The sequence below is a fragment of the Balaenoptera borealis genome, assembly GCF_965194805.1.
Source record: "Balaenoptera borealis genome assembly, chromosome: 1".
Classification (NCBI taxonomy): domain Eukaryota; kingdom Metazoa; phylum Chordata; class Mammalia; order Artiodactyla; family Balaenopteridae; genus Balaenoptera; species Balaenoptera borealis.
In genome coordinates, this window is record NC_138860.1 from 78,920,030 (window position 1) to 78,946,583 (window position 26,554).

A 26,554-nucleotide genomic window follows, 5' to 3' on the forward strand; every position below is an offset into this window, starting at 1 on the left:
CATTTTTTTTTTTTTTTTTTTTTTTTTTTCCTAAACAAGTGTTCTCAGGACAGGATCCTGACTAACGCTTCTAGAGTTATGGCATAGACAGCTAACATCCCACCAAGAATTCATGCTCCCCTTCCAGGGGCCACCTTTCCAGACTGCCTTGTATCTAGAAGGGACTGGGTGCCAGTGGCACGTGTGCGGATGTAATGTGAATGTCTTATAGGACGAGGTGGTCGAGAGGCAAATGCTCTTTCTCCACTCTCTTTTTTCTTGTCTGCTTACTGGATATTCATACCAGTGGTGATACTGGAAACCAAGTCTTGAGGATGGAACTGCCACAAAAATAGAAGGAAACTGGGCATCTGAGTCACTGCTTGGAGGAAAGCTGCCCCACCAGGAACACTTACATCAGACTGGAATGTGAGCAAATAATCCACTGGGACTTCTGGGTTTTCTGGTATCACTTGGATGAATACAGCTGCTGATATTAGCAAACCTTCTCAGACTATTCTGTTCTCTACAAATTGTGATCATCTAGCTTTTTCTCTTGATCTGTAGCCCTTTCTCTTTTCTCCCTAGGTCCTTTCTACCTTTCCTGCCATTATCTCTTCAGATGAATAATAACATCAACAAAGAGCAAGGAGAATAGAAGAACAATGTTTATTTCATTCATGCATGCATTCATTCCTTTGTTTTTTCTCTGCTTGACTCAACTGCATGATAGTAGCCCAGGTGTTGGATGGGAGCCAAAGACGGATGTATTTAGGTTCTTGGCTTAAACTCTTGTCCTGGATATAAAAAATGTATAAACAGTAAAGACCATAAGTTTCAATGACATGATTTTAAATTCGGACTCCAAAGGAAGAGTGCTTTCTCACCACTTTACATCCATGGAATTTGCTTCATTATTATTTCTTACTTCCCATGTGGCAGAGTGCCCTTGAAATATAAGATTTGTCAGTGGAGTAAGTACCCTATGGTCATTATCTGGTTTATAAAACCAGCACAGGGAGATCAGAGAGTTGTTTAAAACCTAAAACCATGTTGTGAGCCTGGAGCCCAGGCTTAAATATACTTGAATAGAAGAAAAACTGAGAGCCCATGTGTTGAAGGAGAATAACGTTACACATACAAAGCAAGTAAACAAAAACCTAGAAAACAAAAACAAACAAAAATAGGAGCTTACAGAATCACACCAAACTAGTGTCTGAGATCTCATAATTTTCCCACGTATACAGATTGTGCTCACAGATCCCCCCACAATACAATCAAGCAGAGTCTATACTTAAAATGGTTGTCACAACCTGTTATTTGAGTCATGATGTTGGGTAAGATTGTGGTTTCTAAACAAGAAAATTACTCCACAGTCACTTAGGGATTAAGGGGCTTCACTGGAATGATAACATGGTTGGAGGGCTCCCTTTACAGTTTCTATCACCAGTTTATGCAGGCAGTAGGGAATCTCACCGGTCTTGAATAATCCTTTAACTTTCTAAGAGCCAGTTACCTGGCTCTTGGAGGAAGAGCTTCTTATGATGTGCTGGAGTTTGGACCAGGCTCTGTTGTTTGAATCCTGACTCTGCCACTCAATATCTCTATGACACTGGGTGAATTACAAAACCTCTCTCTGCCTCACTTCCCTCATCAGTAAAAAGGGGATAATCATACACCCTACCATCTAGTTGCCAGAGGGATTAAATGAGCCAATAGGGGTAAGTCATTAGAACAGTACCTGCTAAAAAAGAATCAGTTGCCTGCAGATATTAAGGTTCTGACTCAGGTTCTTTCAGCCTTATTTGGAGGACCCTCACAGCACTAGTGTCCATGACCAGCCTTTCCCTTCCAAGTCACAGCTAGTTCCCTCCTTCTCTTTTGAGCTGTCACTCTCTCCCTTCATCTTCTCCTCATTGATTCTCTCTGTCTTCCCTGCAATCATGTCCTCCTCCCTGGCAGTTCTACACATACCAGCCCAGTCTTCCACATCTGGCCCAAGAGTTATAACAAAGAAGGATTTTCTTTGAAATTGGTGTAGGGATACTAAATACCTAACATTTTTCACAGCCAGCTCCGCGGCAGGGAAGGACAGTTTAGTTTAGGAACAAAAGACAGGCCAATAGCTGTGATAATGACACAGGTGATCAGAAAGACGGGAAGAGGTGGCAGAGCAAGCTGCTCCAGGATCCTTGTGCAAGACAAGTTGCACATATCTTGTCTGCTCAACTAAAAACTGTAAGCAGTTAACCAAATTGCATATTTAATAGATAACATATAACTATACAGTAAAAGGAAATATTTCAAATGTCTTTTGCACACAAGACTCTGACTCACAGAATCCATCTTTTGGTGGCAGGTTTTCTAAGGACAAAAAGAACTCAAGGGAATCCTAAACTTCACTCAGTTGTTTTATTGTTGATGTTATAATTTTGAAATTATTGTATGCGTGTTGTAGAATAAAGCAAATAAGCAGGGAATTCCCTGGCAGTCCAGTGGGTAGGACTCTGTGCTTTCACTGCCGAGCGCCTGGGTTTGATTCCTGGTCAGGGCAGTAAGATCCCACAAGACACGTGGCGTGGCCTGAAAACAAACAAACAAAAAGCAAATAAGCAAAACTGTTCTTGGTGTTAGGATTCAAGTTTTTCAGTGTCTGAGAAAAGAAAAATAAAAAAGAAACAAAGAAGGTAATGGGGAGAACCCTATAATATAAAATCTGAGTTGGAAATATCAATAAGAGCATAAGGTTATATATAATATCATCTACATGTAGTCTATATAAAATATAGCATGTATACAATATAATCTGTATAATTTATATTTATCTGCATATAATCTGTAAGTATTATATATCTCTATCTATCTGTACACATATACATATATGTGTGTGTTGAGAGGGACAGGGAGAGAAAGAAAATGTGAGAATATGCTCTGTTCAATGAAAGAGCTTAGAAATCAATATACTCCAGTAGCAATGAGCGCACCTGACATTCAGGTATTGTTTTCTGAAATACCATTCTCACTAGAAACAACCAAGGCTCCTTAGAGAAATGGCAAGTTCTAGGTGTGAAGCAGGGAAAATTTAAAGTGAGCTTAAGATGTCTTACTCTTTCAGAATAGAAGGAAATTCTGAAGATTAATCGTCTTGTTAAAAGGACAGAGCTCTCACTGGCCAAGTTTGGGACAACATGAGCCTCGAAAGAATAAAGCTTATGATTGATCATATCAATCAAAATGAGTCCATAATGATATTCAAAAAAAAAGATAAGAAAAGAAAAGGAAAAACAAAAAAAGAGAAAGGGGGAAATAAAAAGCTTATTTGCTACAGTGGAGATTCTTAGTACACCAACTCCTTATTCTGAAAATTAGTAATTAAAGAGAAATAATTAAGCTTTACTTTGTATTAGTCTGGATCGGTAGGTTATGCCACAACCTCAAAATCTTAGTGGCTTGAAACAAGAGAGTTTATTTTTCACTTTCACTACATGTCTGTCTTGGGTTAGCAGGTGTTCTGATCTATGTCATCCTCACTTAGGGACGCAAAGTGACAGAGACTCAATAATTTAGAACGCTGCTGTGGCAGTGGAAAGGAAGGTGCTGGAAAATACACCACATGTCTGTGCATATTTCCATGGCCCAAGCAAGTTATATGGTCATGTCCCAATTTAGGAGGGTAGAAAAGTTCAATCCCACGATGGCAGATTGTATAATTTTTTTAGGAAATAACTTTCTTCTCCCCTTTTCCCCAGGAACAGAGTAAACTTCCTCTCTCTACTGATTCTGTGACTTGCTTTGGTTGATGCCATGTGGGTGGAAGTGACAGCACACTGGCCTGGAGCAGATGCTTTACAAGGCATCTCAGGCTTTTACTCTCTCTTTAGAGCTCATGCCATCCAGCAAGAGAAGAGCAGGCCCCCAGGAGCCATTGCTTCTTTTTCAGACTCCTGGTTTGAGAGACACATTACACTGATCTGGAGCCTGGGGCAAAGCCCAGAAGAGCTACAGCTGAGCCACAGGCAAATCACAGACTTGTGAGCAAGAAATGTTTGTTGTTATAAGCCAGTAAGATTTTGGATTGTTTGTTACTGAAGCAAAAGCTGACTAATCCACCCATCGTGGATTAGTCCTTCCTTCTAAGTATTTCTTCCTTCTACTCAGAAGGAAGAAAAGGATGGAATATTGGTGGGTAGCCCAAATGACCACTGCATTGCCTTTTAAAGGAGGAAGTGATGTATTGCAGATTGCCTGCTAATAAATATAGAAGGAATGACACCACTAGAAATCACCATTTTGCCATCCTGAAATAATTAATTCCAGCAGTTATTATCAGTGAATTTGGAACCATTAGGTGAAAGTTCGTTAGGAAATAGAATGTTTGTATGATGCTAAGTATCATCCTATACATTACTTCCTGTTTGCAAAGGGTTAAGTGTACCTTTAAAATATAGAGGGCTGTTGGCATCAAACTACCTCACTGATAGTGGACCACTTGACATTGCGTGCCTCTTGGTGTGATGCAATGTGAAGCAACAGCATTGCCTTTGAAATACCCTTGCCTAAAATGTTTCATCTGTACTTAATCAAGACTTTAGTCCAGAGTTCCAATATATAGGGAATACAGGAGACACAGGAGCATGTTAAACAATGCTGCAAGAGACAATGCATCAGGAATATGGTAATTTTATAAGGTGATTGTTAGAATTTCTTCAAAATCCCCATGTCACGGGTATTAAAAAAATATATGTGTGTGTGGGTGGCTGTTCTGGTTTAAAAATAACAAAAGATATAAAACAAATGTAGTGCCTAAGCCTTTGATTGGATTCTAGTGTGAAAAAACTCACTATAAAAGCAATTGTTCATCTGTTTGGGAGATTTGACCATATGGCCCAGTAGTTGCTTGATAACAGGGTGTTTTTGATAATATTCCTAGGTGGTGATAAAGGTACTGAGGCTCTATAGAAGACTTTTTTCCTATAGGAGATGTATGCTGAAGTATTTAGTGGCTAAATATCATGATATCTAACCCAGTTTCAAATGGTTCAGCAGTAAATTTATACAGATAAACACCAACATAATGTTTACCATTCAGGCAAATTGTTAACATTTCTTGAATCTAAGTGATGGGTATACAAGTGTTCATGATCTTATTCTTTCAAATTTATATTTGAAATGTTTTATATAAAATTTTTCATATCAAAGACCTGAGGGTGGAATTCAAATCTGTGCTCAAAATGTCATCCTGATCCAGAAGGCTAGCAAGATAAATGTGATCTCAATTTGTTTTCTTTTACTTGCCTCTGAGCCATTTTATTTTAGGGGTTCTGAGCCTGAACCATTGCTGTTGACTTTCTGCATCCTCCATTTTTTTCCCTTGTACAAAGAACCATCCATTGATTTAGGGAAGAAGATCAATAACCACATTTTACTTGACTTAGGACCCACCTGGAGAAACCATATTTTACTGGATAACCCAGTGCTTCTCAGTTTGAAATAAGCATTTGTATACAAAATGCATGAACTTGGTGTGTTATTATTTTTCCCATATTCCCAGCTCTTCTGCCTCATAGGATGAAGCATTTCTTTTATTCTTTATAGTTAATGTCACCTTTGCTCCAGGGCACATCCTTTCCTGATGCCTTTGGGACCCTGATCTGATCTTCTGTTACTCTCACTCTTTCATGAAATTTCTTTTGACACTTGGCCTTCAGCCTAACACACACACACACACACACACACACACACACACACACACCTGTCACCTCCATATAAAGCATAGTTTATTTTTCTGCTATCTACTAAGCCTCCCAAGATGTATTGACCTATTTCTGTTCTTCCCTTGGCGGCAAAATTTCTGTTAACTACTGTCTATAAAAGCTATTGCCATCCCTAGCTACTTATTCATTATTCTCATTCATTTCTGAAACAACTGTTGCTGAAGTAACACAAAAAAGCAACTTGATAGTGGAAACCAATTTTTCAATTTTCTGTACTCATCTGCATTTCTTTCTCTACAATTTCTTTAAAAAAATTCTCAGTACCTCTTCCATCTTAAGTTTTTTTTCTCTGCAGCATCCAGATTTCTTACTACAGTTTTCAGAAGCTGCCAAGTGACTATGGAAGGCCTGAGGTGCACAGGCCTTTTCCAAGCTGGACTGGTCACTTCATTGGACCCTTTCCTATCAAACCCAAGGCCACAGGGGTTCTATGAACTCAGGTCGCTCTCTTCTTCCAGGCTCAGTTTTCCTCTCTCCACTTTAAACCCTTTGTGCTCATGTGTGTTTTTCCTCTATTGCCATTCTGTTGCCTTATGCCTGGGCTCCTTCTCAGTGTAGTCCTTCATACTGACTATGTGTGATGTTTTCTTAGCTTTGATTTGGGTTTGTCCTGTTATACCGTCTCTCGGGTCTCTCTGTCTCAGATTCATTCATAACATCCTGAAGTCCACGGTTTCACCCTTGCATTGCATTCAGGTTCCCAGAATATCACATGGGGCCGAGTATAATGGACACCCTCCTTTCTGATAAAAGGTAATCATGCACAACAGCAGTTTTGCCTAATAAACGTAGTTCTTTGGGCTTCTGTGTCTGGTTGGTGGCTTTGTAGCCAATTCAAAGGTCAAGGATAGAGTTGTTTATCTTGTGCCTACAGACCCAACTTCTACAATCCTAGGAAAAAGATATTATTCCTAATTCAGCTTTAAATATCAGTGGAGGTACAGGCACTCACATTTTGAGGAGAGGCTTAAAAATGGCATTTCTGTTATCCTGCCTAAAAGAGGAGACTGAAAAGTATTTATACCACTGCACAAGAAGCTGGATTAAAAGGGCAAACTATGCAGGATCCCTGGCTGCCTCATGTGGTCTTTACGAAGCCACTTTCCCAGTCAGACATGGTCCACATGGGCCACAGCCATTCTCAGGATCCACTGGAAGAGAATGATCAGGCATCTTGTATGAGAGTGATTTATGTCTGCTCTTCTAAGATTTGGCATGAGATTGTACGCTTCCCTCGGGAAATTTGAATAAACAGTCTCAGGAGCCATGCAGGTCAGTTGGGCTAATACTGTGAGCTGGTGAAAACCATCTTTGTCCCACTAACCTGGATTTATAATAATGGTCAAGGCCACACCTTCCAGACAGCTTCACCTGGGCTCCTAGCAGGGATGGCTCCAGAGGAAGGGAATAGAGAATCAGTGAAAGTTGTGGAGGAGTGGAGAAGGAATTTCCCTTTGATGCTCATCAAATAGTAGCCTCAGTCCTAGAGTCTGTGCCCCTGGAGAGCCTGGTGGCTCCATAAAGCACATCCCAGGTAAGAAATGCTCTGTTCTTGAGAAGTAATGAGATAAATGGTCAGATTCAGGTCTACTCATCCCTCTTTTCAACTTTCTTAAGACCACGGCCTTGGATACTGGTTCATAACTATAGATTCCATGTGAAGTTGAGTTTCAAGCCATTGGAAATACTTTCTATATCTGGCCTGTTCAGTGGCTCCAGCCACCTACTGAGCCCATGCACACACTACAGGAACCATCCCTATGACGTCACACCCATAACACTCTGTGTGGATGACCTTTCATCTATCATATGGCTTCCTTCTGCATTTGGACATCCTGGCTGGAATCCTATGCTGCAGTCATCCCCAGCACACCTATACTCTCACCAGTATTGCCTACTGTCACAGGCAGCCTTCCTACTTGTTTTGCCTGTATCTGGGTGTTAACAAATCGTATAGTCGATCAAGGGAAAGGTCTTTTCACAATAGGATGCAGACTTACCTTCACATTAGAATGTGGCTGTGCCTTTCATTATATGCAGTATTTACTCTTGGAACCAGAAGAAGAGCTCTTCTGGGATTATATAGATAAGAATGTTTAGTCCTAAAACAGGTTCCTGTGCCTCAGTTAATCCTGTTGGGTTCTCTGCCCTCCTCTTGAAGAAGGATGGAAATTCAAACTCTGACAGTATGGCTAGAGCCTTATGTAAGTACATGCCCACTATCCATTCTCACTCATTAAAATTTTTACAGCTGTGAGGCTGGAGTATTCACGAAGCTCAGTCTTGGGGCTGGGGGAAATAACCACTCAAAAGCGGGATAGTGGTATAGGAAAAGCCTTCCAGACACTCTTAGGGACACAGAAATATTAAGGAATTGCATTCTTTTCAGGATACAACTTTAGTATCTCAGCAGTCAATAAATGTGATTCTTCATAATCCAGTGAGTGAGAGTGACTGCTACCCAGAAGATCTATCAAAAACTCCCCACACTGTTCCTCACTCACAACAGTCCTTGGTGTGTTTGGACCTGGGCCAACTAGTGCAACACACACACCCAATACATGCGTAAGAGCTTAGACGCCTCACTTCTGGATGATGATGATATGTTCTCCAAACAGGTTTACCTCCGTAATATAAGACAAAATATCCTCTGTATTTAATGGTAAGCCCCCAGGACTAAAAGGAATATAGCCCATTTGGGGGTTTGAAGGCACTACCAGAAGATCGTATCCCATTAACCACCTTATTGTCCATTTTCCAGTTTCCTTAAGAAAGACCACCTTTCCCTGAAACTTGGCTACAGCACCAGCATTTTTTTTTTTTTTCTTCTTCTTTTTCAGGAAGTCTTCTCTTGCCCAAATCTTAACCTAACCTAGTACATCATGTCCTCTCTAATGCTTTTTGTTTTTAAAATAAATTTATTTATTTATTTATTTTTGGCTGTGTTGGGTCTTCGTTGCTGCATGCGGGCTTTCTCTAGTTGTGGCGAGTGGAGGCTATTCTTCATTGTGGTGCACGGGCTTCTCATTGCAGTGGCTTCTCTTGTTGTGGAGCACGGGCTCTAGGCCCACGGGCTTCAGTAGTTGTGGCACACGGGCTTAGTTGCTTCGCAGCATGTGGCATCCTCCCAGACCAGGGATCAAACCCGTGTTCCCTGCGTTGGCAGGTGGATTCTTAACCACTGCGCCACCAGGGAAGTCCCTCTAATTCTTAAAGACAGATATCACACTATAAAACGGGTACCATCCTACTTCAAGAAAATGGCATCTGGGAAAGCTCTACCCTCAAACCTACTTGTTCATTTGGTTTTGCCAGGGTCATCTACCTAGGATGGGAAAAATAACTGCTTACTTTTAAGTTTGCATAGAGACTCTACTTTGAGGGGCCTGCATTACTAACCCTGAGGCATGATCACGGTAGTGGTCAAGAAAAGTTCAGTTCCTGCCAGATGTGATGAGTTATTTTCTTATAGGGATTTGAATTCCAGATGATGTGCATACCAGGTGGCCCAAATGTCCAGATCCATAGTGGTATGACAATCCAAGTATTAGTCCTCAATGTCCAGGGGCATAACCCAGCTTTCAACCCTATTGTATTCATTAGAGTTGATAGAACTCACTCAAAGCAAGGTTAAAAATGCCTAGTTCAGCACTCTCTGAAAGAACCATAAGTACCTCCAAGAAATTTCTGAAGAATGGGGAGGTCACTATAGCAGTTCAGCTACTTAAATTTTTAAAAAATGGCTGTATGACAAAAAATGGCTGTATGCAAATGCTATAGCAGTTTAGCTACTTAAAAAATGTGTCTGACCACATAGGTGCTCAACAAATATCTGTTGAATGAATGCATAGATGAATGAATGAATAAGAGCTGATATGTAGGTCTTATGCTTCTGTCAGGTGTCAGTCTGGTGAGCCCCTAATGCTAATTTCCTATCCCTCATATGGTCTGTCACATCTTCTTGTACCTTATATCTGAGCTGATACCATGTTGGACATCATTGCAAGAAGGCTCAACAATTGTTGTTGGAAGTGGTCCTAGGAGAACCGAGATATTACTTTATTTGCTCCCAGCCCTGGAGCTGGGAGATTATCTGGATTCCATAGTAGACCTGCCCATGCCTGCTCTAAGAGCCTCAGTGTGGTACTATTGTGATCATTATTCTAACCAATATCTCTTTCAGCCACTTCCACTGCCCTGATTTTCTGGCAGGATTTGTTTGCTCACTCAACTCTCTGCTTGGCAATCTGGTTAAACTTGCAACCTGAACCTCACCCAAGGCTATAAGAATTTATTGGCTCAGCTGGCAGACAGTTAGACAGGAATGTTCTGAGTAGTGGTTTTCAAAATTCACTGTCATCAGAATCACCCTGAAGAGCTTGTTCAGACACAGCCTGCTGGTGCCACCCCCAGAGTTTCAGATTTATTTTGTCTGGTGTGAGGCCCAAGAATTTGCATTTCTCACAAGTTTCCAGGTGATGCAGATGTTGCCACTCCAGCGGCCACACTTGGAGACCCACTACTCCAGATGTGAATTCTCTTGAAATCTGGGAAACAAAATAAAGGAAGACCTCCTTGCTTTCATTTCCCTCTACCTGAAATATCTTTGGCTGAGTTCTCAAATGAATAGAAAAAACTGTTCAGACTTGACTGGAAAAGGAAACAGGAAACTAAGAATTTGGTGGGAGGAGTCTTAAAATCCTGTAATAATTGTGCCTTTTCTTTTCCAGGGCTTAGCACCCAGGTAACAGCAAGGACTACTCCAGTTTCCAAGTGAAACTAGCCAGGGGCACTTTTTCCTTGTTACCTTTCAAATCCTCTTCTTATCATGTCCCACTGTTAACTAATGAAGAGCTTTACCTGATATATCTTTCTACCCTAAGAAAACTAAGAGTCATCCCTGCAGCATTGACTCAAGGACTAGTTTGCTGTGGAATGAGATTCCAGTGAGGTAAGGCCTGTGGGAATTTTTCTAGAAAAAGCTCTGGGGAACCATTTGCTCATTGAAAAATTAGAAAGAAACAATAGCTGTGGGTTTCTGTGGTGGGAAAAAGGAGTGGCACTGACTATATCCCAGAAAAGGAAAAGCTGTGGGTAGTCTGATTCTAAATCTTCAGTTGACTGAGGGAATAGAAGTTAGCTTTAATTTCACCACAACTGAGACTTTAACAAAAGGAAATGCATTTGGCTGTGGCAGGAATTAGAATATATTGTGCAGGAGGTTGATCCAGACTGAGTTTAAAAGGAATTCTGATTTTCTAGATGTGTTGGTCTGCAGGTGTCTTATTGATGTGAGTTTATTTTTAGAGGCTTTTGAGTTCTGGCTGAAGGAGGGAAAAACTTTAGGGCTGGGGATCAGTTTCTAAGAAAAAGACAAGAACAATGGCATGACAAAATGCCTATGATGTAATATTAGGCTAAAAGCAGCAGAGTACAAAACTGTATTATACATTATTCTTGCAATTAAAAAAATACCTAACAGATAAAACTCTTCACAGATTCAGAAGGGCAAGAAGTATAGCTTTTAAACTTTTTTTCTATTACACATTTTAATTTCTATTTCTTATAGTATTACATGGCAGAAAATTTATTTCTGTTCATTTAAGGTTGAACCCCATTTTTCCCACAGTTATGGCTAAATCCCTAGAGTTTGAGGAACCAATTAGATTCATGTGACAACTATTCTTTGAAATTGGTTGAGACATCTTTTATAGCCCTATTAAATACATAATAAATATTTCTAAATGTTCCATCAGATGAAGTTGTTAATTGTGTTATTCAACTCTTCTATATTTTTGCTGAATTGTTTTGGCTGCTTGAATCATAATTGATTGAAAAAAGGCATGCTATAATCTCCCACCATCATGGTGATTTGTCAATTTATTTTTGCAGGTCTTTCAATTTTTGTTTAAATCTATTGAGTCTATTTAATAATATGCGTACATGTTTAGAATTGTTACATTGCTTTAGTGACTTTAATCTTTATTCATTGCATAGGAATTCTGTCCTTAATGATGCTATTTGTCTTAAAGTCTTCTTTGGCTGATACTACTATATCTATACTGGCTGTCTTTTGGTTAGTATTTGGCTGATGTATCTCTTCTCATTCTTTTCAACTTTTCATTATTTTCATGCTGTAGGTGTGTCTTTTGTAAGTAGCACAGAAGTTGGATTGTGTTGTAATCCAATCTGACATTCTAACTGGCAAGTTTAATTTACATGTATTGGGATAATTGATATATTTGGATTTGGTGTGATTAGCTTTATTTTCATATTTTACTTCTTCTATGTTTGCTTTCTCCTTTTTAAACATCTTTTTTTTTAGGATCAATATTTATATATTTCCCTTGCTTCTTGTTTCATAAGTCCTATGTCATTAATTCTGTGGGGACAAGTCATTTTCTTAGAGTCCAAGTAAATTGCTACCAGATGTTTTCTCACTCTTTTTTTTAAATGGAGGTGAAATTCACGTAACATAGAATTAACCATTTTAAAGTGAACAATTCTGCGGCTTTTACAATGTTCACAGTGTTGTGCAAGCACTACTCTATCTAGTTCCAAAATATAACAAGATCTCTTTTGCTTTGCTCTATAAGGTGTTTTATTGGGCCTCATGCCAGGTTGTTTTAATTTTCTTGATAAAGAAGAGTTCTATACATCCCCAGCATCTCCCAAAGGAGATGTGGACTGCCCTAGGCCTCATTCCCTGTCTACTCTGCTATTAGAATAATCATCAGTCTAATCTGAGGTCAAAATGCAGATGAATGTGCCCAGTTCTACCTGATCTCGCTGTGGTTGTTGTTACGAGCTAGTATTGTGTGGCTTCTTCTAACTGATAAGAGTCTTGTCCTACTGTTTATTTTATTCATTTATGTTTTGCTTTTTTAAAAAATTCAGATATAATTGACATATTATATTAGTTTCAGGTGTACTGACTGTTTATTATAGATGCTGAACACTGGATTACAAGAAAACCACAATCCCCAGTAAGAGTTGTTACTAGAGCTCTACCTGACTCTACCCCACCTACAACATGTTATAGTGAGGATGTGTAATTCCTTGGACCACTAATGGAATGTGTTGCCAGGATCCAGCCCCTCCACCCTCACCCCAAATTTTCCCTGATGTTTTCTAGACATTGTAATTCATGAATGTATGTAGAAAGAAGGAGGATGAGAACAGGTGACACTTTGGCCACTAAAATATCAATATTCATGCAAAGAAGGGTTTGATCTCAGTTCTACTTGGCACAGACTCAATTTCTCTAATCTGGAGGTGCAGCAATTGGGGGGAGGGACAAAATGTCTCCACACTTTTTGATTTTGGTTTTGGGTAGTAAAGTATATTAAGGCTACTGGTTGCACTTATCAAGTCATTACCATCAGCTTCTCACATTCTGGCAATAGGTTGACTGATGGTGTAAGATTTTTCTTTGCAAATCTTCACATCTATCTTTGTCTTCACAGATAATTTGCTGGAAAGTTGGGAATAGCTGCATCGGAAAATTATCATAGTTTTTTTTTTTTTTAATGACATTTTGAGATCCATAGGCCCTTGTATACCAAGGGCAGACCAAGAGGGTCTGAAGGAACATAGAATTTAGGTCTTTTGTGCATAAATGGTGCCCCCCAATTTGGTGACACTTCAGATTCTGGTTATCAGATCTTCCATTGAATAAGATGTTGTAAGATGACTCCTGAAGCAAGTTTTATGTGGAAGTAGGGCCATGGTCTTTGTCTCAGCCACACTCAGAGATCAGGGAAGAAGCTGAAGGGAAACCCCACTCACTGCCTTGGCCTCTGTCCTGTGAGCTGGTCACTCCCATGGCTTCACAAAGTCACCTGCCCTCCTGGGAGGAAAAACACCTTGGGGTCCTGAAATTCTCTCTTCTTCATAGCTTCTGTAATATGGTTTCCTTCCTTGTTCTCCATGGGGGAATTTAGAGCAGCAGATCTGAATGAATTTCCTGGGTCTGCTTTGAGGTAAGTTGGTAAAGCATTGAGAAGAGCATAACTCACATGACCTGAGTTTAATTTCTGGCTCCATCATTTAGAAGCTCAATGATTTTCTTTGCTTCATTTATTTATTTTTTTTGATGTGATCACTACTTGACACATGTTTTTATTTGTTTCTTCCACTAGAATATAAGCCCCATTTGGGCATGGGGTTTGTTTGTCTTTTTGAATTGTATCTCCATTGCTTAGCACACAGCCTGGCACATTGTCATTAATATTTATTGCATTAGGATTATTTCCTTTTTCTTCTTTTGCTATCCTAAGTAACTCTGAAGTGAGCATCTTCAAATTTTCATTATGTGTAACTCTGATCTGGAATCTTCTTTCGAGTTATTTCACAAGATACATCACAAGTGCAATTGTTAAGTCAAAGTCGTAACAATTTTTTGACTCGATATGTATTAATAAATTGCTTTCTAGGATGTCCTGCAAGTTATCAGAGTCTCCATAAATATATCTGTAGTTTTTAACTTTACTAATTTAATAGGCATAAAATGGTAGTAGTTCATTAATTTCAATTTCTTTGATAAAGTTTCTATACTTCCTGTAATGTACCCTTAATCCATCATAGAGGAGGAAGTAAAGTATTACTTCCTATTAAAGAAAAACTGTGGGTTAAGGGTGAAGCCGAATCCGGCCTCTGTATGCTGACACCAAATTAAATCTCGGAGACAGAGTTTTGGGTGAAGTAGAAAAGAATAGCTTTATTGCTTTGCCAGGCAAAGGGGGCCGTAGCAGTCTAATGTCCTCAAAACTGTGTGACCCACCCTGGAGGGGGTAGTGAGGAGTTTTATAATAATTGTTCAAAGAGGGCGTGATCAGTTCGTGAACATTCTTCTGATTGGTTGGTGGTGAGGTAAGTGGGAGTCAGCATTATCAACCTTCTGGTTCCAACTGGTCTGGGGTCTACTTGCTTGCAGGCAGCATTCCTTCGTATGTTACCCGTTAATTTCTCCCACGTGGTGGGGCTTTCAGTCTGTGCAAAACAGCTCAAAGATATTGCTGTGTGTATTCCTTGATGAGGAGCCAGGACCTTGCCCCAAGGCTGCACTATGGTTTCTCTTGACTGTTTGTTCCTCCCTGGTCTGGCATCCCCTCCCTTCCCTAATTAGCAACTTCTTGAATCTGCCCATCGGAACTCAGGGAAGGTCATGGAGGCTGAATGAAGTCTATTTCCTGTAATCAGAGATATGGGGGACACAGAAAGGCTTTTGTGCCCAGGAGCCCCCCAGGGCCCTGCTCAGTATCAAGGGGAAAAATAAAACAAACGGGTACTTAGTTATGCCATTTTCTCATTTTTCTTTCACGTATCTCATCTTTTCCTTGAAGCCTGCATATGAAGAAATTGTGATGATTTTTCTTTTCACCCCTAAATCATGCCTCTCTTCAGGTCCCTAGCCAGTTCTAGAGACTTGAACATTTTCCAAAAGAGAAAAGGGCTAGGGAGGTTTCTAGAGAAGGTAGAAGAACCTGACTGAGGACCAGAGGTTTGGAAGCAAAGCAGCTGAGCATGTTGGTGCGTCTGCAGGGGTGCTGGTGCGAAGCTAGGCTGAAGGGAACCCGTGGCAGTTCTGCTGGGACACAGAAGTGTAACCAAACACAGTGTTATAGTCCGTTCTTTGTACCAACCTTTTCCCCATCTCTTCCATCTCCTGTATTCATTTCTCCAGTCTCACCTCCACCTGCATGTGGGAGTAAGGGGGTGGAGGTGAGGAAATAATCTTGTCCAAAGGTACATGTGTGTTTGCAAGCTCCCTTATCCATGAAAATATTTTATGCTATTGAAGAAAATCTCTTGAAATGGCTTTTTTAAAAGGAAGCTAATTTATTTTATGTGGCTCGTCTACTCATTTTTAAGTCCAGAGGTGTGATTAACATCTTTATCAGTATACATTTTTTGTAAAAATTTAATACTGCCTGTTAGAAACGATCAGGACACAATTGGAGAGTTTGGACAACTTTGCTATTGGTTGGCACAGACCATATTAAAGCGACGATGATCCCATGACAGAGAAGTTTTTTTGATTTGTATTCAATTGAAAGAAACAGAGACTTGAATGAGCAAACGAACAAACAAAAAAAACATTGATTTAACAGACATTTAATCCAAAGCCTTATTTTTATGTCTGCTAGTCAACCACCTAGGGCTGGTGTAGCAGCTTTGCAAAGCCATCTGGGACTCAGGATACTTCTTTTTTTCCACTTAGTCACACATAGGGCGTGCTTGTCACCTTATGGCCACAAAATAGCTCTTTCGATTCCATGTTAGTGTCCTATTCGAAGCAGTAGAAGTGGATGGGCAAAGGGCTTGTCTGTGCCTCCCCTCCCACTCCTTCACAAGCTTTGCTGTGAGATCCTCCCCACAACTTTTGCTGAGTTAACACTGTGTCATGTGGCTCTCCCTATGCATCAGGGAGGCTGGGGAAGGTGGGTGCTGTTTTGTAGGGTTTTTCTCTCTCTTTGCTTGCTTGTAAACTGGACACATTGAGACCACATGGGATAATTTTAGAAAGGAAGAGTGAAGATTTAACACTGAGTAACATTCAGTAACATTGAGCTGCCTCAGAACCTGAACACTCTGCCTTCAGAAATGTGAATTTGTTAGCCATGTGGTCTTCATCACCGTGGAGGTTTGAGTGAGAGGTAATCATTGGGTTTAGAATAAACATTAAAAAGCGACAGGAGTTCAGGTGATGAAAATGTTTTGATTATAAACAGTGGGGATGCTTACACATCATTGCGAATGTATTTAATGCTACTGAATTGTAGACTTACAAATGGTTAAAATGATAAATATTATGTCATATATATTTTATCGCAGTAAAAATATGCAACAAGAGTGATAGCCATTAGACTGGGGGAGAGTTGTAAACTTCTCTGGGTAGGAAGGAAGTAGAGGACCTAAAATGTAATAAGATGTGGTTCTTTGTCTGAGGTGGATTAACCGTGGTAGTAGGGGTGAAATACTCTGAGGGAGAGTAAACAAAGATTCCCTCTGCCCATCCATGGTCCCCTTCTGTCCCTCTTTTAAAGGACTGACTAGTAGCATTGCCTTCTTTGATGTCTGCTGTGGCCTGCAGGCTCACCCCTCCTGCTCTAAGGAGTCATCTTGCCAGTTGTGTCAAGCAGATTCTTCCCACTCACATCTACAGAAAATCTGGCATACAGTCAGTATTGATAGGAAAAGTAGAGGCTTTTGGGGTTGGAATTGCCTGAAGTGTTAAGTTTTTGATGACTTTTTTTCATCTAAATTACAAATTATCTTCCAGTTTCAACCTCAGGGCACACTGCTTTCTCCCCCCCCCCCCACCCCACCCACCTTTTATTATTTATTTATTTATGTTTAACATCTTTATTGAAGTATAATTGCTTTACAATGGTGTGTTAGTTTCTGCTTTATAACAAAGTGAATCAGTTATACATACACATATATCCCCATACCTCTTCCCTCTTGCATCTCCCTCCCTCCCACCCTCCCTATCCCACCCCTCTAGGTGGTCACAAAGCACCGAGCTGATCTCCCTGTGCTATGTGGCTGCTTCCCACTAGCTATCTATTTTACATTTGGTAGTGTATATATTGTGACTTCCCATTTGCTTCAAAGTAAAAACCAGAGGCCAGATAGTGGCTTATCAGTAGGGCCACCAAACATCCGGGTTTGCCTGCTTTAAGATTATTGCCCCAGTGTAATTATTAGTAACACCTCTTTTATCCTTACATGGATTCCAATCTGGACAATAAATTATATGGCCCTTCTACCTGTAAGGCCCTACATGATCTGTCTACCCCTCTATCAACATACTTCTCTGACCTCACCTTGTATTATCTCCCTGCTTCTTGCTCTGCTGTGATCACTCTGGGCTCCTCACTGATTCTTGAACTCATGGGTGTGCTACTGCCCTAGAACCTTCACATGAGTTTTCTCTTTCTGGAATGTTCTTCCCCAGATATCTGCATAATCAACTCCTTCAGGTCTTTGCTTAAATTTTACCTTCTCAAGGAGACATAGACTGCCCACCCAATTTAAAATTGCCATCACTCACTTCCCCTGCATCCCTGACCCCCTTTATTCTGCCCTGGCATTTCTTATAAGTATACTATCTCACTTACCTATATTTGATATTTATACTATCTCAATTACATATCTGTTATGTTTATTGCTCCTCTCCCCCAGCTAGAATATGAACTTCTCCAGGGCAGGGACCTTGTCTTTTTTGTTCTACCATGTAGTAGAAGAGCCCATAATGCCTCACACATAATAGACACTCCATATATGTTTGTTGAATGAATGAGAGAAACAATAAGTGAAAAGTTACATGATCTGTGGTCCATTTCCTCAAAACCTTGCAGAGAGACTGGCTAGCTATAAAGAGCCATGGTGTTAATAGCTGATGGTTTTACGACTCATTCGTTTATTCCTAAACTAGATTTTTTTCATTTTTATTTCCCAAAGTAGTATTGGAACTTTGTGTGGCATAGGATTTGACCATTTTATTACAAATCAGTTTAGGGGCAATTTGGAAGACAGGTAGGTCTTCAGGATCCTTAGACATAATCCCACAGAAGCAACTATCTGTTTTATCTAAGAGAAAGGCTAATCCTGCAGTAATGTTTCTAAAAGTAAAAAGGAATTGACATTGGCACAATACTCTGTACTTTATAGAGCTCTCTCAATCTTACTATCTTATTTAATTCCAGACCAATCTTGGGCTTCTCCATTCATTGACTTTGTTTGACCCTCTTCTTATTCCCCCTTGAAGGTTTAATTAAGTTCAACCATATTCTGTCAACTGTTCCAGTTTCAGTGAAATCCTTTGTTATTATAACAAGAAATTATTCTCTCAAATTAAAAAAAAAAAACAAAACCCAAACCCAAAACCACTCTCCGTTTTTGCCAGAGGGGAAACGCTCCTGTCACTGCGGTAGTTTCTTTCCATCTTCTCCTCATGAGCCTTTCAGATCTTCTGACATTCAGCCCATAATCTTCATCTTCATATTCAACATTGACATTCAAATGCCCTGAATGACGCAGATCCTATATCCTACTTGGGGAAAGGTGAGAAACTTCATGAAACAAAAAGAACATGTAAGTTTTCTCTGTTAGCTCTGCTTAATATATAAGAAAATTCAGGATGAGGTAGGGCTATCTGTTACCAACTGTGGGAGGAAATACTAGCCAGAATAGATTTCATGTCAAACCCCCATTGCTTAATTGGGTTCCAGAATAGCTCCTTTGCATCCTCTTGGTGTTGGTGTGGGCGAATTTGGGAGAGGGAGATGATTGGTAAGGAATTGAAAGCTACACCTAGAATTTCCTTTCATGTTTTAGATCTGATCTTCAGGGAAGGCGTTCTTGCCTCTTTGCAGCCAAGAGAAGAAAAATATCTGTACGGCAACCGAAAGAGGATGGTTTAGGAGCGAGTTCATCTTCTCTCACATTTCAATCAGTGGTAGACACTAACTTGGGACTCTAGAAAATGATTGGTCCAGCCACCTTACTCATCTATGCCCATCCCAGGACCACGAAGTTATGAATCGAGGACTAAGCAAACCTACCTCCATCTTATCTTCTCCAATTCTAAACTTGGTGAGGTAGAGAGGTGACTCTCTCTCCAGATTGACCCAGGCAAGCTTTGCTGCAGTGACTGACAGTCTCTCTGAGATGAACACTAAGCTGATGATTATCATAAGCCCAGCACAGTAGACAGGGAAAATATAATGTGGTAAAACTGTGAGCATATGTGATATCATGCAGCTAACATATGATGAAAGCGAGTATACTCCCTGTGCTACATGTGGATGAGACAGCCTACAACAGCTGGAATACACTTTGGCCTGGAGGAGGGTAGGTCTGGAAACCAAGTGGAGCTAGATCCAATGATGGTGATCTCATCCATGGACAGTGCCCTTTAGATTTTATGAAGATTTTCAGCTCAGTTATCTCAGTTGAGCATAGGTCATAGAGCAGATGTTAATAGCCTGGTGTTACAGATAGACTCAGATTCAGACGGGTTAGGGAGCTCATGCAGGGCCACAGAGCCAAGAACCAGGTCATTGACTTTGGCCCCCTCTTCACTAAGCATGCTGTCTCCTCTATGGCTAAAAGGTATGAAGAAGAATGCATGTATCCTGATTCATTGTTGTAGAGGAACATTCTGGACTGATCTAGAGCTTAGGCATAAACACAAGCTTAGCTTCAGGAAGGGTCTTATAGTCACATTTCTGCTTATCCCTGCTTTCCCCTTTTGTAATAGGAACATGCAGGATTTTATCAAGTTATCTGTAGCCTGTGTGTCACTCCTTCCTAATTCACATATTCCTTCTTTCCTTCCTCCCTATTTCCCTTTTCTTCTTCCCTCCCTCAAACATTCATTAAGCATATTCTATGTATTAGGCACTACCTAATACATAAAAATCAGGAAAACAAAGATGAATAAAATATTGTTCTTTGTTTCAAGAAATATGTGGTTTATAATGGGAAACAGATTAAAAAACAAATTGCAGTAGAGACAAACAGTGGTGGCCCAGAGGTGAGAATGTTTTATGGGAGGAAGATGTGGGAAGGTTTGGAAAGGCTTCATGAACATGGAGAGTCAAATGAATGGGGTCTGGAGGGGTGAGTTGGAGTATCTCAGACATTATAAGGTAGAGAAAGGGCAGTCCGTGTTTCTGTAAAGAGTTTACCTATAGTGATGCATTCTGACTTTTACTAGGTTTTATCTACCAATTCACTTTTTATGTATTGTGGACATGTCCTAAGCGTTCATAATTTGATGGCAGAGTGTGGGTCCCTGGTTGAAACATAGACGATTTCCATGGTAGAAGCCAAAATAAATGGTTAAGACTGGGAGTAAGAATTACACTCTGCTCTTGTTTTATATCCCCAAAGAAGGAAATTATTAAGGCCAATGTGTAAATGTAAACACTGGTGGGGGTATCACTTGAAGCCAGTGTACTCCTTGCCATTTCTTAAATCAGTCTCCCTTAGTTTAACCTAACCTTGTTTCTAAGGTTGTGCTTACCTGTTGCCAGGTTAGAATTCTACTTTAGGCACACAAGGGTAAGATTAAGTGATCCTTTGGCTTTTCTAAGGAACATGGGAGGAGCGCAGAGCTGTAGGAAGTCATTTACTAAGGAAAGTCAGTGTAGGACATGCCAGTGAGGACCTAGTGCACCAGGAAGGTGTGGTTGTGTCCCTGCTCTTGATTCAAGCAAGTGATATGAAAAAAGAAAAGTCGTTAATATAATCAGACACAGAGTGATATGGTAGGTCTATGGGAGAAAAAAACAAAACAAAACAGGTCTATGAAAACCTTGTGGAACATGGTTGTGAGCTGTACATTATAGAGGTGAGTCAGAGTTTCGGATCCTAGGTATTTCACCTACATCAGCTTTCACCTCTATTTCACTGTATCCATCTAGTCCTATCGCCACTCCTATAGGAACTTTTTTTCTCTGAATAATAAAATTTGCACATTGTCTTCTGACCACACCTTCATGTCTCTCTATCCTTCCAGTTCTATCACCCAGTTGTCCCTGCCCTTTGTCTCCTTCTGCTTCATCTGGATCTCTAGTTTTGGACCTATTTTCTCAGTGCCTATTAGCCCCACCTGTCTTCACTTATTTTTCTATGAAACTTGAATTGCATGGCCCAGAACTTCAATAACTCTTCCCCTTATCCTTAATTCTATTGTTCAACCATCCTCTGCTGCAAGATCCTAACTGTCTGCCTTTTTTGAACCTACTTTGGGGTTACTGAGCACTGGTGAAAAAAAAAATCACATAACATGAAGCTTGTGTCATTATATCTATTTTTTAAATTAATTTTTATTGGAGTATAATTGCTTAACAGTGTTGTGTTAGTTTCTACTGTACAGCAAAATGAATCAGCCATGCATATACATATATCCCCTCCCTTTTGGACTTCCTTTCCATTCAGGTCACCACAGAGCATTGAGTAGAGTTCCCTGTGCTATACAGTATATTCTCATTAGTTATCTATTTTATACGTAGTATCAATAGTATATATTTAAGATTCCCAAACTCAGCTGGGTTTTCACTTCTCAGCAAACTGAAGTAGCCTCTCCTCATTACGCCATTGTTTTCCTCCATAGCGTGTGTCACTAACAGAAATTATTTGGGGAGTGTATTTGTTTATTGATTGTCTTCCTCCACTGAGGCTCTGTGAAAAAGAGCCTTTGTTTATATTATATGCTCCTCTACTCCCAGTGCCTGGTGCATGATAGATGCTTGTTAAACAAATGAACAAGCCTCAGCTTGGATGTCACTGTCTCTAGGAATTGTTCCAGAATCCCTGTCTCCTATCAAGTCTGAGTTAGGGATTTATCCCTTAGCATCCTGTTTCTCTGTCATAGCATTTTCTGTGCCATATTCCCATTGCCTGTTTACTTACCTTTATCTTTCTCTGCATCAGCACCCACCAGTAGGACTTTTCACAAGGCTGGGAATATTCTATATCTGTGCTGTCCAATGCAGTAGCTACTAGGCACACGTGACTATTGAACATTTAAAAAGTAGCTAAGGACTTCCCTGGCAGTCCAGTGGTTATGACTCTGTGCTTTCACTGCTGAGGGCCTGAGTTCAATCCCTGGTCAGGGAACTAAGATCCCACAAGCCGTGCGGCACGGCCAAAAAAAAAAAAAAAAAAAAAAAAAAAAAAAATGTGGCTAGTGTGACTGAGGAAATACACTTTTACTTTTATTTGATTTTAATTAATTTTAAATTTAAATAGCCACACATTGTTCATGGTAACCATGTTGGAGAGCACATGCAACTCTAAATTTTAAGCTCTGTGAGGTGAGGGACTGTGTCTGGTTTTCTGTTGTATTTTTCAGGACCAGCACAGTGCCTGGCATATGACAGGCATCCAATAAAAAGGGCATATAATCTGTAGATTTTGTGTCGCTTAGAGGTTGATGCCTTCTATGGTGAGAGGGAGGTGGAATGTGAGAAAATTCTGTTTCAAAAAGGGTTGGATATTTGTGCTGATGATTTTAAGAGATTAAATTCTTATTATTGTGTGTGTGAAAGGTCTTCAAATGTAAGCTAGCGACAATGGCTAGGCTTCAGGTAGCTGAATTTGTGATAGAAATGCTTCTTCTGTCTCAGCTCTCGACTATGTCATAGAAATTTTTAAAAATGTATTTTCATAAGTTGTCTGAAGATCTACAAAATCAGGAAAATGAAGGGGACCCCTCCTGGGAATGAAATACTACCTCAGGATGAAGTGAGTATTTCTTTTATTTCTGTTTTATGGATGTGTGGTTGTAGCACCTGCGATTCTTGAGTTAAGAGAATTGATTTGCCAGTTTAGTGATGTGAGCTAACACTTAGTTTGTGCCACATAACAAGCACTAATCTAAGTGTTTTCTATGCATTAATTTATGTGATTCTTAAGTACTACTATTATCTCCACTTTAGAGATAAGAAAATTAAGCATAGGATTAGTGACTTACCCAGTGTTACTCAGTTCAGTGGGGAAAAGAGGATTTGAACCCAGGTGCTCTGGTTCAAAATCCACTTTCACTGGTATTGCCTCTTGTATAATCACTTGTGTCTCTCTATACTTCTCATAACTCTAAACAGGTTTGCTATGGCTGTGAAATTTGTGTGTGCATGTGTGGTGAGTATTTCCTGAAGAAGGTAGTTCTGTGTTGCAGCCTGGGACATGTGGGGACTGGAATGCACAAGGCCTGGGGTGATGTAACCATGGGCCAGTGGAAAAGAATTCACCTTGGGATTAGAAGCCACTGTGTTCTCACTTATGGAGTTTTGGGAAATGTTACTCACCTCATTTGGTTATTAAAATTACATGTACTATGTATTTGAAAGGGCTTTATAAAGTGTAAAAGGCTCCGTCAGGGTGGGTGCCTAAGAATATAAAACATTGGCACAGTGACCTTTAAGTAATGCCAGATATCAAAGATAATACAGCTACAGGACTTAGTGGTTTGCCTAAGATTTGGGGAGAATTCTCACTTTTCTATATCATGCAGTTGAAGGGTTCATCCTCTTGGAGGGTGAAAGAGAGGCCTGAGGGCTTTCTTGCAATTTTGGATTTTCTGTGTCTTAGAGTTGCTTCAATCCCAGAACAACCTAATGTCTTGGAAATCACCCAGATCACAAGCAGGAAAGGGGTTAAAGGATGAAGGGAAGTGGTGGTGGTGGTGGTGGTGGTGGTGGTGGTGTGTGTGTGTGTGTGTGTGTGTGTGTGTATGTATGACTAAAGGCCAATGCAGTCCCCTTGTAGCCCCTCCAGGAGACAAAATCTTCAAGCAGCCCATTTATATATACCTCTGCTCTCGTGGCTACTAACACCCACAAAGAGTTACATGCATTCTTGGCTGGTTCCAGCTCCGACTCTTTAGTGAGTAGCGCTCTGTTGCCACGGTCTGTCTGCCTGAGATTACCACTTGCGGTTCTGGTTGTGATCATACTTCAAGGAGGCACTACTAGGCCATAGAAGTCAGGAAAAGTTTAGAGAGGTTGCCTTAGGAAGCCATAGTTTTAAAATGTCTCTTAAAGCTGGAAAAGGAGACTGTGGATAAGTAGCATCAAAAGCCATTAAAAATTTTTGAAATTAAAAATAAATGGCAATTTATTTATTAGATCCTAGATTATTATTTCCCTGATATAGATGGCACAACTGACACTGATTAAGCTCATACCATGAACTAGCCGTTGCAATAGGTCATACTGACATATTATCCTATTTCTCTTCACAACATCCCTGCAAGGAAGACATTATATCTTTATTTGGCAGATAGGACTCAGAGAGGCTAAGTAACATGCCCAAGGTCATTGGCTAGTGAATGAGAGAAACCAAGAAATGAAGACGTGAAAAAATTTTAAAGTTCCTGCCCTTTCCACTACACCAAGTTGCCTCTCTTAAATCTCAGATGAGAAGGTGTGGGTGGGGGCTAAAGTTAAAAACTAGTTAAAGGAGGACCTTTTCAGCGAGTAGTAACACTGTGGATGAATATCATCACAGTTGTACATTAGTTTCAAAAGAAAGCTTATGTTGTATCAGGAACTAGCCCCTTTCCTTTGGTAGGAGAGCCTTCTTAGAGCCCAGACCTACTCTACCAAGACACATTACAATCTAGTTTATTGTAACGGGGGAGATTTTATAAAAGTGGGCTGGTGTGATATGATGGCTCAATTTTATTGAGATTTAATAAATGAGATGCTGGTCCAATTCCATATGCTCTGCAAATTCTTCTCAATTTAGTCCCCTCCTATCATCATAATAGCTTTGACTTGAACATGAACACCTATGGTCATCAGTATAAAGTACAAATTGAAGCTGTAATGTTTTCCTTTTCAGTGTTCCTACCTCCTTCACAGGGAATTCTTGGTAGTATACAATGTGCAACATGCCATTTAAGTTACTTAAACTTTAAATGCTTCTAGCCATTATAGATTTCCAGGCATCCATTATGATATTTTAGGTGTAGCTCTTTCCACTTCAAAGCAAGCGTGGTACCTTAAAGATCTCAAGTTACATACACTTTCGATATTAGACAGAGTAAACTAGGTACCTTTCAACATAGCCTGTAAAGGAGGAAGACAAAGAAAGGTGCAGAATATAGTAGAGAGTATTCTAGAGAACTTAGTTGGGAAAATAGAGATCACCAAGGAAGCTGTCATGTAAACAAAGAAGCCCTGTAGGCTGCGATGGCAGACACTGGGCATGGGTGCTTCTTCCTTCTCTCTTCCCAAGCTCTTGGCACAGACAGAGTTCACTGCTCAGCTGCATTCTCAGAAAGTGTCTCAAAACAGAGCTCACGCAACTGCCACCAACTGATCGGAGTTGACATTCATAATGAACACTATTCTCCATCCAACCTCTTTGTTTTGTCCTGCCTTGAGGGAAGGATTGAATTATTTTATAAATCCCTTAGGATACAGAGGAAAAGAGAGAGGGCAGATTCAGAGTTTTCTGCTCTCTGATGTAGATTGACTAAATGATGGTTGATTATAAAACATGTATAACAAAGTACTACTCTTTCCATTTTTTTATTAACTCATAGCCAGCAAGGAAATTGATCTGAAAGGATTTTCCCAGAAGTGTCAGGAGTGCTCACCTCTATGGGGTTATGAGTATTGTTTTTTTTGTCTACTTTTGTTTGGCTACATTTTCTGATTTTCAGTCAGTAATGATTTACATTGTTCTGTCACAGCAACAAAAAGAAAAAAAAACCTGAGCTTAATGAAAGAAATAGTAAAATGTATATTTTTTGATAGTCAGGTTGTTTTACCTTTTTTGCTAGCACAAGCAGCCTAGAGCGAGAATAACACTGAAAATACATTAGACACACAAAATGAAAAAGTAGAACAAAATCCTCAATTTTGGAAAAATTATTTAAAAAATGTAAACCATCATAAATAATTGTAAAAGAGCTTCATGGTGTGCCAAGTTACCCATACTAAAAAAAGAAAAAAAAAAAACCTCACTGAGAATATTTGATGTCTTAAAATTGTTAACTACTGCATAGATACACAAAATAATATTTATAAGCACATGTTTAAGATGCAGACTTATAAAAGCACAACAAATACCTGTGTACCCACCACCCAATTAATTTATGAAATAGAATATGATCATTAGCTCCAAAGCCCCATGTGCCTCTCCAGTCCCATTCACTTCCCACTCCCCTGAAGTAACTACTTTTCTGAATTTGGAGGTTTTATCCCTTTGCTTTTCTTTTAAGTTTTGTATCAGTAAACAATATATTGTTTAATCTGTACATTTTATACCTTAAA

At 39.9% G+C, this 26,554-nt stretch overlaps 1 long non-coding RNA gene across 1 annotated transcript in view; it reads left to right on the forward strand.

Moving 5' to 3' along the window:
• The window catches only part of LOC309635989, a 47,909-nt gene that overhangs the window by 9,324 nt on the left and 12,031 nt on the right, over nucleotides 1-26,554 (forward strand). Inside the window, exon 2 of the long non-coding RNA XR_014249146.1 lies at nucleotides 287-23,015. This is a non-coding gene — a long non-coding RNA (uncharacterized lncRNA). The remainder of the gene's footprint in view (nucleotides 1-286; nucleotides 23,016-26,554) is intronic.